Source organism: Nansenia antarctica, assembly GCF_963989245.1.
Source record: "Nansenia antarctica genome assembly, contig: SCAFFOLD_435, whole genome shotgun sequence".
Lineage (NCBI taxonomy): Eukaryota > Metazoa > Chordata > Actinopteri > Argentiniformes > Microstomatidae > Nansenia > Nansenia antarctica.
The window spans coordinates 17,501-32,500 of record NW_027662794.1 but is presented as its reverse complement, the minus strand read 5'-3'; the positions used below and the strand labels follow the sequence as shown (position 1 = coordinate 32,500).

The window sequence follows — 15,000 nt, the reverse complement described above, 5'->3', positions numbered from 1 at the left end:
CCAACCAGAGCTCTGTGTTCATAAACAGACCAGCCAACCAGAGCTCTGTGTTCATAAACAGACCAGCCAACCAGAGCTCTGTGTTCATAAACAGACCAGCCAACCAGAGCTCTGTGTTCATAAACAGACCAGCCAACCAGAGCTCTGTGTTCATAAACAGACCAGCCAACCAGAGCTCTGTGTTCATAAACAGACCAGCCAACCAGAGCTCTGTGTTCGTAAACAGACCAGCCAACCAGGGGGTCATTCCACTAAAGGTGGATCAGTTTAGCTGCGATATAAATAAATGCGGCGCTCAGGAGACTCGAGATTGGAATTCAAGCCTCAGGTGATTCCTCGAACGAGGATCAGCCTTGTGTCATCAGTGTTCACAGAAGACAGGCTTACAAATCTTCGATATGGGCGCGTGCACGCAGACATAAAAAGCCCTGAAGTGTCGATCTGTCGAAATGAAGATACTCCACTCTGCAGGGGTACTACATTTGCGCAGCATTCCGAATTATTGATTTTTATGAAGACGGAAAAATAAGATGTAAAATAGTGCAATACTGCCGCAATTAACAAGGCGAGGGAAATGGTTTGGCAAGAAATTGCTGACCGATTAAATGCGTAGGTCATACTAGCCCCAGTTATTGTTATATGTTCATATTTTAATAAATGAATATTACTACTGTGGTGATATCCGCAGCAGGCTACAAACCGTCATATTGCCACAATGGCCTAGTGGTATCGACCGCTGCCATAGGATTTATTCGTCATTTTATATCAGTGGTTCGAATCCCTCTTTAGACACACTTTTTACTGCATTTCGTTGTCTGAATCTAATCTAAAATCCCATCTAAAAAAGTATTGTAGGCTATAAAATTATGGTGCAGGCTAATTTACAAGAACTGACACGATTACAATGGTGTTTGAAACCTTTGCATGAAATCTTCGGTTAAATGTAAAAAAAAGAAAAAAGAATGACTAAGTCAAGTCTCGAACTCGCAACCTTTGGAACTCGAGTCCGCAGCCTTAACCACTACGCCAGCCAGACCGCTGTGATGACGGCAATGCTAGTTGAGACAATTACCTTTTTTTTTTACACTCTTTTCTTTATTGATATATCGATCTATCTATCACAATTTCAAAATATCAAGTTATCTATCACACAATCAAACTATCTATCGATCGATCACACTTTCAAAATATCAAATTATCTATCTATCACACAGTCAAACTATCTAATCTATCTATCTCGTGTGAAGTGGGAACTAATATTTCCTAGGGAGGAACTGTCGTTCGGGATGTAGTTTCCGCCTGTGAGCCTTTTTTGACGCACGTCTCACTATAGCCTGTGTTTTAGCCTGGTCGCGACCAGGCTAGTTATATCTGACTCAGAAGGAGCTCAACCAAGCAGCGAATTATTTGAGCCACGTTGATGGCACCGAACGCAAGCTAACATTTTCGAGGCTTAAAACTTTATCGAGGCTTAGAACTTTATCGAGCTTTGTGGAATAGGGCCCATAGCTCTGTGTTCGTAAACAGACCAGCCAACCAGAGCTCTGTGTTCGTAAACAGACCAGCCAACCAGAGCTCTGTGTTCATAAACAGACCAGCCAACCAGAGCTCTGTGTTCATAAACAGACCAGCCAACCAGAGCTCTGTGTTCATAAACAGACCAGCCAACCAGAGCTCTGTGTTCATAAACAGACCAGCCAACCAGAGCTCTGTGTTCATAAACAGACCAGCCAACCAGAGCTCTGTGTTCATAAACAGACCAGCCAACCAGAGCTCTGTGTTCGTAAACAGACCAGCCAACCAGAGCTCTGTGTTCATAAACAGACCAGCCAACCAGAGCTCTGTGTTCATAAACAGACCAGCCAACCAGAGCTCTGTGTTCCTAACCAGACCAGCCAACCAGAGCTCTGTGTTCATAAACAGACCAGCCAACCAGAGCTCTGTGTTCGTAAACAGACCAGCCAACCAGAGCTCTGTGTTCATAAACAGACCAGCCAACCAGAGCTCTGTGTTCCTAAACAGACCAGCCAACCAGAGCTCTGTGTTCATAAACAGACCAGCCAACCAGAGCTCTGTGTTCATAAACAGACCAGCCAACCAGAGCTCTGTGTTCATAAACAGACCAGCCAACCAGAGCTCTGTGTTCATAAACAGACCAGCCAACCAGAGCTCTGTGTTCATAAACAGACCAGCCAACCAGAGCTCTGTGTTCATAAACAGACCAGCCAACCAGAGCTCTGTGTTCATAAACAGACCAGCCAACCAGAGCTCTGTGTTCATAAACAGACCAGCCAACCAGAGCTCTGTGTTCGTAAACAGACCAGCCAACCAGAGCTCTGTGTTCCTAAACAGACCAGCCAACCAGGGGGTCATTCCACTAAAGGTGGATCAGTTTAGCTGCGATATAAATAAATGCGGCGCTCAGGAGACTCGAGATTGGAATTCAAGCCTCAGGTGATTCCTCGAACGAGGATCAGCCTTGTGTCATCAGTGTTCACAGAAGACAGGCTTACAAATCTTCGATATGGGCGCGTGCACGCAGACATAAAAAGCCCTGAAGTGTCGATCTGTCGAAATGAAGATACTCCACTCTGCAGGGGTACTACATTTGCGCAGCATTCCGAATTATTGATTTTTATGAAGACGGAAAAATAAGATGTAAAATAGTGCAATACTGCCGCAATTAACAAGGCGAGGGAAATGGTTTGGCAAGAAATTGCTGACCGATTAAATGCGTAGGTCATACTAGCCCCAGTTATTGTTATATGTTCATATTTTAATAAATGAATATTACTACTGTGGTGATATCCGCAGCAGGCTACAAACCGTCATATTGCCACAATGGCCTAGTGGTATCGACCGCTGCCATAGGATTTATTCGTCATTTTATATCAGTGGTTCGAATCCCTCTTTAGACACACTTTTTACTGCATTTCGTTGTCTGAATCTAATCTAAAATCCCATCTAAAAAAGTATTGTAGGCTATAAAATTATGGTGCAGGCTAATTTACAAGAACTGACACGATTACAATGGTGTTTGAAACCTTTGCATGAAATCTTCGGTTAAATGTAAAAAAAAGAAAAAAGAATGACTAAGTCAAGTCTCGAACTCGCAACCTTTGGAACTCGAGTCCGCAGCCTTAACCACTACGCCAGCCAGACCGCTGTGATGACGGCAATGCTAGTTGAGACAATTACCTTTTTTTTTTACACTCTTTTCTTTATTGATATATCGATCTATCTATCACAATTTCAAAATATCAAGTTATCTATCACACAATCAAACTATCTATCGATCGATCACACTTTCAAAATATCAAATTATCTATCTATCACACAGTCAAACTATCTAATCTATCTATCTCGTGTGAAGTGGGAACTAATATTTCCTAGGGAGGAACTGTCGTTCGGGATGTAGTTTCCGCCTGTGAGCCTTTTTTGACGCACGTCTCACTATAGCCTGTGTTTTAGCCTGGTCGGGACCAGGCTAGTTATATCTGACTCAGAAGGAGCTCAACCAAGCAGCGAATTATTTGAGCCACGTTGATGGCACCGAACGCAAGCTAACATTTTCGAGGCTTAAAACTTTATCGAGGCTTAGAACTTTATCGAGCTTTGTGGAATAGGGCCCATAGCTCTGTGTTCGTAAACAGACCAGCCAACCAGAGCTCTGTGTTCATAAACAGACCAGCCAACCAGAGCTCTGTGTTCCTAAACAGACCAGCCAACCAGAGCTCTGTGTTCATAAACAGACCAGCCAACCAGAGCTCTGTGTTCATAAACAGGACACAGTGTGTGTGTGTGTGTGTGTGTGTGTGTGTGTCTCACCTGTAGATCCTCCTCCTCGTCCTCCTCCTCGTTCTCTGCGTTCTCGCTGTAGCTCAGCAGTTGCTCCTCCAACGTGTGTGTGTGCGTGTGCGTGTGCGAGCGGCGGGAGTGTGTGTGTGCGTGGGGTCCGGGGGGGGGGGAGGTCGGCTCGTAGTCCATCAGGAAAAGAGGCTCCCTGGGGGGGGGCAGGGGGGGGGCGGGGGGGGAGGTGGGAGAGAGGGGGAGGGAGGAGGAGGAGGAGGGGGAGGAGGAGGGGGAGGAGGAGCGGGAGGGGGAGGAAGGGGAGGTGTCCATGGGGTCGGGGGGGCTGTAGAGGGGGGCGGAGCCACTGGAGTAGGCGGAGCTGGGAGAGGGGGAGGGGGGAGAGGGGGAGGGGGGAGAGGGGGAGGGGGGGTCGCTGGGGGAGGGGACGCTGCTGGAGGAACTGAGACCTGGGGGGGGAGAGAGGGAGGAGAGGGGGGAGAGGGTAACAGAGAGAGAGAGAGACAGACAGACAGAGAGAGACAGAGAGACAGAGACAGACAGAGAGAGAGACAGAGAGAGAGACAGACAGAGAGAGACAGACAGAGATAGAGAGAGAAAGGGAGAGACACAGAGAGAGAGAGAGACAGAGAGAGAGAGTTGGTGAATATTAGTTATATTTATGTTTTCTGTGTTTTTTGGTCTTTTTCATTTTTATTTGACAGATACAGTAGAGATTAAGACAGGAAGGATGGGTGAGAGAGAGGAGGGATGACATGCAGGATATGTCCCCGGCCGGAATCGAACCGGGGACCCTGCGGTTACATGGTCAACGCTTAACCCGCTACGCCACCTAAGCGCCCCTTTTGGTCTTTTTCTGATAGGGTTTTCTGAAATATATTCAGACCACTTTTTTCCACATTTTGTTGTGTTATACACTACCGTTCAAAAGTTTGGGGTCACTTAGAAATGTCCTTATTTTTTAAAGAAAAGCACAGTTTTTTTCAATGAAGATAATACAGAAATACACTCTATACATTGTTAATGTGGAAAATTACTATTCTAGCTGCAAACATCTGGTTTTTAATGGAATATCTACATAGGTGTGTAGAGGCCCATTTCCAGCAACCGTCACTCCAGTGTTCTAATGGTACATTGTGTTTGCTAATCGCGTTAAAAACCTAATGGATGATTCGAAAAAACCTTGAAAACCCTTGTGCAATTATGTTAGCACAGCTGAAAACAGTTTTGCTGGTTAGAGAAGCTATACAAATGGCCTTCCTTTGAGCTAGTTGAGTATCTGGAGCATCACATTTGTGGGTTCGATTATACTCTCAAAATGGCCAGAAAAAGAGAACTTTCATATGAAGCTCAACAGTCTATTCTTGTTCTTAGAAATGAAGGCTATTCCATGTGAGAAATTGCCAAGAAACTGAACATGTCCTACAACGGTGTGTACTACTCCCTTCAGAGAACAGCACAAACAGGCTCTGACCAGAGTAGAAAGAGAAGTGGGAGGCCCCGGTGCACAACTGAGCAAGAAGACAAGTACATTAGAGTCTCTAGTTTGAGAAATAGACGCCTCACAGGGCCTGAACTGGCAGCTTCATTAAATGGTACCCACAAAACGCCAGTGTCAACGTCTACAGTGAAGAGGCGACTCCGGGATGCTGGCCTTCTAGGCAGAGTGGCAAAGAAAAAGCCATATCTGAGACTGGCCAATAAAAGGAAAAGATTAATATGGGCAAAAGAACACAGACATTGGACAGAGGAAGATTGGAAAAAGGTGTTATGGACAGACAAATCGAGGTTTGAGGTGTTTGGATCACACAGAAGAACATTTGTGAGATGCAGAACAAGTGAAAGGATGCTGGAAGAGTGCCTGACGCCATCTGTCAAGCATGGTGGAGGTAACCTGATGGTCTGGGGCTGCTTTGGTGCTGGTAACGTGGGAGGTTTGTACAAGGTAAAAGGGATTTTGAATAAGGAAGGCTATCACTCAATTTTGCAACGCCATGCCATACCCTGTGGACAGCGCTTGATTGGAGCCAATTTCCTCCTACAACAGGACAATGACCCAAAGCACACCTCCAAATTATGCAAGAACTATTTAGGGAAGAAGCAGGCAGCTGGTATTCTGTCTGTAATGGAGTGGCCAGCGGAGTCACCAGATCTCAACCCCATTGAGCTGTGGTGGGAGCAGCTTGACCGTATGGTACGCAAGAAGTGCCCATCAAGCCAATCCAACTTGTGGGAGGTGCTTCAGGAAGCGTGGGGTGACATTTCTTCAGATTACCTCAACAAATTAACAGCTAGAATGCCAAAGGTCTGCAATGCTGTAATTGCTGCAAAGGGAGCATTCTTTGACGAAAGCAAAGTTTGAAGGACAAAATTATTATTCCAAATAAAAATCATTATTTCTAACCATGTCAATGTCTTGACTATATTTTCTATTCACTTTGCAACTCGTTTGATAAGTAAAAGTGTGTTTTCATGGAAAACATGAAATTGTCTGGGTGACCCCAAACTTTTGAACGGTAGTGTATACTTTTTTTTAATTTTTTTTATTTCAGTCAATTTATTAAAATTAAAATACAGGAATACCACATGTCCATAAGTATTCAGAACCTTTGCTATGACACTGTTAGAATGAGCTAAAAAGCATCTGTGTGTGTGTGTGTGTGTGTCTTACCTGTGTCTGGGCTGGTGGAGAGTGGAGAGGGCGGGGTGGGGGGGGGCTGCTGTGGCGTGGGCGGGGTGTGTGTGTGTGTGTGGAGGTCCTCCAGGGCGCGGGCCAGGCGGGTGTGGCCCCGGGAGCGAGCCACGGCGAGGGGGAGGCGGCCTAGCGAGTCAGGCATCCCCATGGCAACGGCGCTCCAGCCATACAGCAGCTCTGCAGCCCCCTGGTGGCCCAGAGCACACGCCCACATCTGGAGGAGGGGGGGGGGGGGGGAGGGGGGAGGGGAGGGGAGGGGGGGGGGGAGGGGGAGTAGCATTAGAGATTAATCCTATTTCATTGATATAAATGGTGAAGAGAATTGGCCCCAAGACCGAACCCTGTGGCACCCCATTGGAAACAGTGAGCAAGTTGGATGAGAGATCACCAAACTGCACAGACTGTTTCCGGATATTGGAGGGGTCGTTGCGAGGAGGGGCAAAGTCCAGGCTTAACCTGTTTGGGGACATCCTATACCAGGAGTGCAAAGACCGGTTCGGCGAAGTCTCCAGCAAGCAGAGAACTGCCCCGAGAGAGAAAGGAAGGAGAGAAAAGGCCAGCTGGTGCAGAGACGACGACAACTCTGTAAGAACTGGAGGAAGGCAACTCAGGAGGAGAAAGATGGCCTGAAAGCACTGTGGGAAGAGATCAGGCAGAGGCTGGCCAATCTGCGCAGAGCTGAACGGATCCGTTAACGTAGGAAACGGAAAGAAAAAGAAAGAGCCAACTTCTTCAAAGACCCATTCAAGCAGACAGCTGCTGGAGGAGGAAAAGAGCGGGAAGCTGGAAATCCCCAAGGAGCAGCTGGAGCAGCATGTCAGATAAGGAACGTCCCACGAGGAACACCTGGGTCTGTACCTCTGTAAGGAACGTCCCACGAGGAACACCTGGGTATGTACCTCTGTAAGGAACGTCCCACGAGGAACACCTGGGTATGTACCTCGGCCCAAACTGCCAACATCCCAGTTCAACATCATGCCCCCCAAGCTCAGCGAAGTCCGACACGTTGTGGAGAAGGCACGGTCTTCATCAGCACCGGGCCCCAATGGAGTACCCTACAAGCTCTATAAGAACTGCCCCAAAGTGCTAGAGCTGCTATGGTACCTTATGAGAACTGTGTGGAAAAAGCAATATATTCCACCTGAGTGGCAAAGAGCAGTAGCGGTCTTCATCCCCGAGGATGAGAACTCCTACTGAAGAGAACTCCAAAGACATTGGCCAATTCAGGAGCATCGGCCTGTTAAATGTGGAAGGGAAGATCTTCTCTGTACTGGCCAAAAGGACGACAAGCTACCTGATGGAAAATGGCTACATCGAGACTGGCTACCAGTCTCTCAGAGAATTGAATTCAAAATCCTCCTAATTACACACAAATCACAAAATGGTCTTGGACCAAAATACATATCAGATCTCCTCCCACCCTATATTCCAGCAAGGCCCCTAAGGTCAGCTGAGACTAATCAGCTAATAATTCCAAGAGTAAAAACAAAACACGGTGCAGCAGCTTTCAGTCACGCTGCTGCATGCTCCTGGAACAAACTCCCTGAAGAAATCAAACAGGCCCAAACCCTTAAAATATTTACATCTAAGCTAAAAACCTTCATGCTTTGCACCAGTTATGATTAAACAGTTAAACACTTCTATCAATGTCTTTCTTCCATTAACTATTGTCTTTTTAAATGTTTTATCTATTTACTTCTTATATTTGCTTTTATTCATTGTAATTTTTATTTTCTTGTGCTCCTCTTGCTGTATTTTTAAATAATGTATGTTAAGCACTTTGAATTGCCCCTGTTGTATGAAATGTTCTGCACAAATAAACTTGCCTTGCCTTGCCTTGCCTTGCCTTGCCTACATCGACACCAACTGCCAGAAGGCAGGAGTCCCAGGCTTGTGTAGAACACTTTGCAATGATCTGGAAACAGATCCAAAAGGCCAAGCGCGAGAAGACGGACCTGCATGTCATCTGGCTCGACCTCGCCAATGCCTATGGGTCAGTTCCACATCAGCTGATCAGCTATCCCATGGAGTTTTTCCACATGCCCTCCAGTATTAAGAACTTGGTAGCAAGCTATTTGAAGGATGTGCAGTTGTGCTTCACCCTCCAGGACTTCATCACCGGGTGGCAGCAGTTAGAGGTGGGAATCTCCATGGGGTGCGTCGCCTTAGCGCCATTTCTCCCATTCTGTTTGTGGCAGCCTTCAAAATCATCCTTATAATAATAATAATAATAATTCATTGAATTTATATAGCGCTTTTCCGAGGCTCAAAGACGCTGACAAACTGTGGGAGGGATCAAACTACCATCCGGACAGAAGCTACCACCACTGAGGGGCTACATGGACGACATCACCAGCCTCCTTCAGACAGCACCATGTACATGCAGATTGCTGAAAAGGATGGATGAGCTAATGTCCTGGGCAAGAATGAACATCAAGCCTGCCAAGTCCCGCAGCCTGTCTCTCAGGAGGGGAGTCAGAAACGACGGCACAATCTTCGTTGCCGGGGGCGACAGAATCCCACTTTTGTCTGAGCATCCCATCAGAAGCCTGGGAAGACAGTACACAGCAGAGCTCTCCGACGAGCAAACGGGGAGAGCAGCTCTCAGAAGGCCTCGCAAGGATCGATCAAAGCCAACTCCCGGGGAAGTACAAGGTGTGGATCTACAGGAGGATAATGTGGCCGCTGAAAATGAGTGAGATTCCCTCATCCACAACAGGCAAGATGGATGGGAAAGCCAATTCATTCATCCGAAAGTGGCTGGGGCTACCGAGGTGCCTCTCTGACACGGGCCTCTTCGGGAAGAATGCCTTGCAGCTGCCACTACAACCCATCAGTGTGGCTACAAGCAGGAAACGACCAGGCTGCAGCTGCCACTACAACCCATCAGTGTGGCTCCAAGCAGGAAACAGGGATTAAAGCAAAAAAAAATCTCCTGACTGAAAATTTGTTCAAGCCAAGTCATATTCTCATTTTAACCTCCACTATATGTTTGTATTTTATAACGTTAGCGTTTTAAGGGAAGAAGATTCTTTTGAACAGCTTTTCTATTGCCAGTTTGCTTTTATGTGATACGCTCGGCGGAGAGGGTGATTGGCTGCCCTTTGCCCCCCCTTGAGGCCCTGTTTAAAAGTAGGGCTTTGGGCTGACCCCGCACACCCAGGACACGGTCTCTTCGCCCCGCTCCCCTCAGGCAGGAGGGTGCGGTCCCTAAAAACTGTGAAGGCCCGACATACAAACAGCTTTTTCCCCACAGCCATCCGGCTCCTAAATGCCGCTGCCCCCCCCCCCCCCCCTGACCTGACCCCCTATCTATCTATCTACCCTCCCTCCACCCCCACTGGACTGTCTGGATATGAACACTTGAACACTTGATCTCTGCACTTTATATTTATATTAATTATGACTCTTGCACTTCGATGTTGGTTTGCACTGTCTTGTCCTGTCTTGCACCTGTCCTGCTGTAAACCGTGCTCCATTGTTCCAAACCAAATTCCTAACATGTTTACATGTCATGGCAATAAAAGTCTTCTGATTCTGATTCTGATTTATGTGATATCAATGCTGTTTTCAATTCATGAAATAAAATTGATACTTATTGCAAGGGTTGACTGACATACAAATAATCAGATAATGGGTGTGGCTTAGACAATTAGGGGGAGTGGCTTGTATGAAAGTGGGTGTGGCCTGTCGGTGGGGCCGAGCCGATTCGTAAAATATCTGAACCGTGTCTGTGGCACTTGTGGTTGCTGAGCTAAAGTCCTTTAACCTTCCTTTAACCACTAGGCCGGAAAAGCCTTCATTAAAGTGGGTGGCTGCTGCTGGCGTACGTTTGGGCCCAGGGAACGGGCATGGAAAGAGTCACAGTCACCAAACTCTACACACTCCTTGATTGTATCCCTACATTGTACCAAATCAACTTTCAGAGTCCTAGGCCATTCCTGGGAGGCCTTGCACGCGAGCTAGCGGGAACCTGTAGGGAGCTCTAATGCTTGATGTGAAGTGCCTAGTGTAAAAAGACATGTTCTCACACGTACAGGGGTACAGGGAGTACAACATGTTGCATTTTCATGCCATTAGGGTTAGGGCTTCCTAGGGTTTCCTAGGGTTAGAGATGCATTTGGACTTCTGGAGTACCTCCACTACTTTCAATGGGTTCTGAAGGTCTGAGAGCAAAGGGCTTTCTACCAGGGGTAACTAACCCTGGGTAGAACCTTGGGTTCAAATCTGGAGTGTGTGGGACCAAATGTGTAGATGTGGTGAGCTAATGAAGCTCTTTGAGATTGAGATGAGAAAAGGGCGCTTGTCTCTTTAAGGCCAGGAGGGAGTTAGCGACTAGCGATGTTAGCTTAGCGCCAGTTTAACAGAAGTAACTTCACTTTTAACATGACTTCCCGTGGTCGTAGCGGGCTGGTTGACGGCTTAAAATGACCGTGGAGACCTGTAGACCTTATCCAGCCATAGTCTTGTGTTTCTACCCCGGGGCATAACCGGTGTTATTCACGGACAAACACTCCGTAGTAGAGTGGTTCTAGTACACTGGACATATGTAGCCAATTGACGGAAATCCGTCGCGACTTGGAAAAAATTGACGGAAATCCGTCGTAGCGACGGAGAACTTTAATCCCTGAGGAAACGACCAGCTGCCACTACAACCCATCAGTGTGGCTACAAGCAGGAAACGACCAGCTGCCACTACAACCCATCAGTGTGGCTACAAGCAGGAAACGACCAGACAACCCATCAGTGTGGCTACAAGCAGGAAACGACCAGCTGCTTCTGGAACTGAGAGAGTCAACCCACCAGTCAGTGAGAGACGCAGGCGTCAAGGTCCGTCCTGGCCGGAAGTGGGACGCCCAAGGCTGGATGCCGAGGCTTTGTGGGGCTGTCAACCACACGCCCGCTGAGGGACACAGGCGGGACAGAAGTGGGACGCCCACGGCTGGATGCCGAGGCTTTGTGGGGCTGTCAACCACACGCCCGCTGAGGGACACAGGCGGGACAGAAGTGGGACGCCCAAGGCTGGATGCCGAGGCTTTGTGGGGCCGTCAACCACACGCCCGCTGAGGGACACAGGCGTGACAGAAGTGGGACGCCCAAGGCTGGATGCCGAGGCTTTGTGGGGCCGTCAACCACACGCCCGCTGAGGGACACAGGCGTGACAGAAGGGCAGCTTCTGGCTGTCAACCACACGCCCGCTGAGGGACACAGGCGTGATAGAAGTGGGACGCCCAAGGCTGGATGCCGAGGCTTTGTGGGGCTGTCGACCACACGCCCGCTGAGGGACACAGGCGTGACAGAAGTGGGATGCCCAAGGCTGGATGCCGAGGCTTTGTGGGGCCGTCAACCACACGCCCGCTGAGGGACACAGGCGGGACAGAAGGGCAGCTTCTGGCTGTCAACCACACGCCCGCTGAGGGACACAGGCGTGACAGAAGGGCAGCTTCTGGCTGTGGCTGAGGCTTTGTGGGGCTGTCAACCACACGCCCGCTGAGGGACACAGGCGTGACAGAAGGGCAGCTTCTGGCTGTCAACCACACGCCCGCTGAGGGACACAGGCGGGACAGAAGGGCAGCTTCTGGCTGTCAACCACACGCCCGCTGAGGGACACAGGCGTGACAGAAGGGCAGCTTCTGGCTGTCAACCACACGCCCGCTGAGGGACACAGGCGGGACAGAAGGGCAGCTTCTGGCTGTCAACCACACGCCCGCTGAGGGACACAGGCGTGACAGAAGGGCAGCTTCTGGCTGTCAACCACACGCCCGCTGAGGGACACAGGCGTGACAGAAGGGCAGCTTCTGGCTGTGGCTGAGGAGGCCCGCTGAGGGACACAGGCGTGACAGAAGGGCAGCTTCTGGCTGTCAACCACACGCCCGCTGAGGGACACAGGCGTGACAGAAGGGCAGCTTCTGGCTGTCAACCACACGCCCGCTGAGGGACACAGGCGTGACAGAAGCTTCTGGCTGTCAACCACACGCCCGCTGAGGGACACAGGCGGGACAGAAGGGCAGCTTCTGGCTGTGATAGGTTTGAAAATGTTTTCAGAATGTTAAATAAGGTTAAAACATAATGTTAAATACTCTATATAATTCTGTGAAGGTTAAAACAGGATTAACACTGTGTAAATTTTGTACAGCCTATCTCTTAGCTCTGTTATTGATTCACCCATTTTGTCCCTGAGCCCCTTCTCTCCCCTCTTATCAGATTTCCATGAACTTTTCCTCACCCATTCGAAAACAGGTTTTGGTCGCCTCACGGCCACGTCTTGTTAAATGATTCGTTCTGAACAAACTCCTCCTTTCCATTCTGTATGAGAACTGAACCACATGTGTGCCTTTCTGAGAGAATAAATAAACTGGCTTACTCAGGAGAAATTTAGTACCAATATGGGGTCACCCTCTCAGGAGAGGCCTCATATTCGTCCTCCTTGCAAGTAAATAACAACCATGATTGATTCTGTGTCTCTTTGTTGTTTAAAGTCTAATACGGTCTGTTTGAACTAGCGACGGGTTAAGCATGGCTTGCTTTACAACCAAGCTGATAAGAATATGGCATTTAAGCCCAGAACCAGAACCCGACATTTGGTCCTTCGAGCCGGATCTCAAGGTCGTCTGATGGGGGAAGAAGACTCGACAACGCCGACAGTCTGTCGACAGCCCGGATCCAGGATCCGGACAAAGTCCTGGAACGTTGAATTCGGTCCAGGCCGGCTAGATGTCGAACCTTTCTCCTCCAAAAGGACGGCTGACGAGATCCAGACCAAGACATAAGCAACAAAGACCGGTAAATAATAGAAACTATGAATGAAAGTGAATTATAATAGAAAAAGAAAGATTGCAATCGAAATGAATAAGTCTATCTATCCTAAATTGTACAAACTAGGAGTTGTTTGACATGCAAAAGAATCCACTTTAAAAGACAGATGAATATCTTTTTATGCTATGTAAACAGTAGACAATGGAAATTAGACTGTGGAGTAGTTTGACATACGAAAGGAATCCACTTTGAAAGATAAATGAATATCCTTTTCGTGTTAGGTAAACAGCAGACTAAGAATGGAACTGAAACTATGACTGAAAGTGAGAATTACAAAAGTGTAGAATTAGAAAGTGTATGTGTCAGAATTAGAGGAGATTAAGGATACTGTATGTTCAGTGACAGAGAGAGAGCAGAGAGAGTGTGTGTGTTTAAGACAGAGAGCGAGTGTGGTGTGTGTGTGTGTAAAGAGATAAGAGAGTGTGAGAGTGAGGAACAGAGAGAGAAATGAGAGGACTCAACTAATCACAGACGTGTGTATGGTTGTGTTTAAACTACAGGGAAGTGGTTTCAGCTATAAAAGAAAAGACAGGGCAAGAAGTGAAGAGAGAGAGAAATGTTAAAGTTGTTTAAGGACGAGGGTGAGGAGAGAGAGAGAAGGAGAGAAAGCAGGAGAAAGCAGGAGAGAGAGAGGGAATGTGTGTTTGAGTAAGAGATAAGAGTGTGTGACAGAGAGAGCAAGTGGGAGTGCAAGAGAGAGAGAGAGAGAGACAGAGACAGAGAGCGAAAGCAGGAGAGAGAGAGATAAGGCAGGAGAGAGAGAGGGAATGTGTGTTTGAGTAAGAGATAAGAGAGACAGAGACAGAGAGACAGAGAGAGGGAGAGAAAGGAGTAGGAGACTAGGAGACTAGTAGAGGAGTAGAGGAGACTAGGAGACTAGGAGACGAGAAGAGGAGACGAGGAGAGGAGACTAGGAGACTAGGAGAGGAGACGAGGAGACTAGGAACCAAGGAGACGAGACTAGGAGACTAGCAGAGGAGACGAGGAGACTAGGAGACTAGGAGAGGAGACGAGGAGACTAGGAACCAAGGAGACGAGACTAGGAGACTAGCAGAGGAGACGAGGAGACTAGGAGACAAGGAGAGGAGACGAGGAGACTAGGAGACTAGGAAAGGAGACGAGGAGACTAGGAGACGAGTAGAGGAGACGAGGAGAGGAGACGAGGAGACTAGGAGACGAGTAGAGGAGACGAGGAGAGGAGACTAGGAGAGCAAGAGAGGTTTAAAGGCTGGCAGCAGCACCATGGCCTTGAGGTCTTATCTCTGCCCCTCGCTGTGTAGGAGAGAGAGAGAGAGAGACAGAGAGAGAGGGAGAGAGAGACTCAGAGTGAATTTTGACGAATGACAAAATTTGGAATAGATGGGAAAATTGTATTACAAACAGCAGCTAATTTGATACATGGTCTTTTTAATGACATGTATCAAAAAGCAGGGAAATGATGATTGACAGGAGTTAACGCACATTTTCACGTATATAATTACACAATAAAAAAAATAAAAAATATATAGTGATAATGGCGCACATTTCGTGAACGAATTGATCAAACACAGTGTCCAAACACCTGGACATTGAAGAGTGTTTCTCTAATGGAAACACACATGACAATAAAATTGAGACCTATGGGTTTGATATGAATGAATGAATGAAATGAATGAAATAAATGAAATTAATGAATTTGA

The 15,000-nt window shown here is 47.7% G+C and overlaps 1 pseudogene across 1 annotated transcript in view; it reads right to left on the bottom strand.

Annotated features, from left to right (window-relative positions):
- The window catches only part of LOC308175457 (calmodulin-binding transcription activator 2-like), a 34,455-nt pseudogene that overhangs the window by 7,995 nt on the left and 11,460 nt on the right, over positions 1 to 15,000 (bottom strand). Inside the window, exons 5-6 of the transcript in view lie at positions 6,482 to 6,719; positions 3,829 to 4,259 (exon numbers count right to left, since the gene is read on the bottom strand). The product of the transcript in view is annotated as a calmodulin-binding transcription activator 2-like (transcript). The remainder of the gene's footprint in view (positions 1 to 3,828; positions 4,260 to 6,481; positions 6,720 to 15,000) is intronic.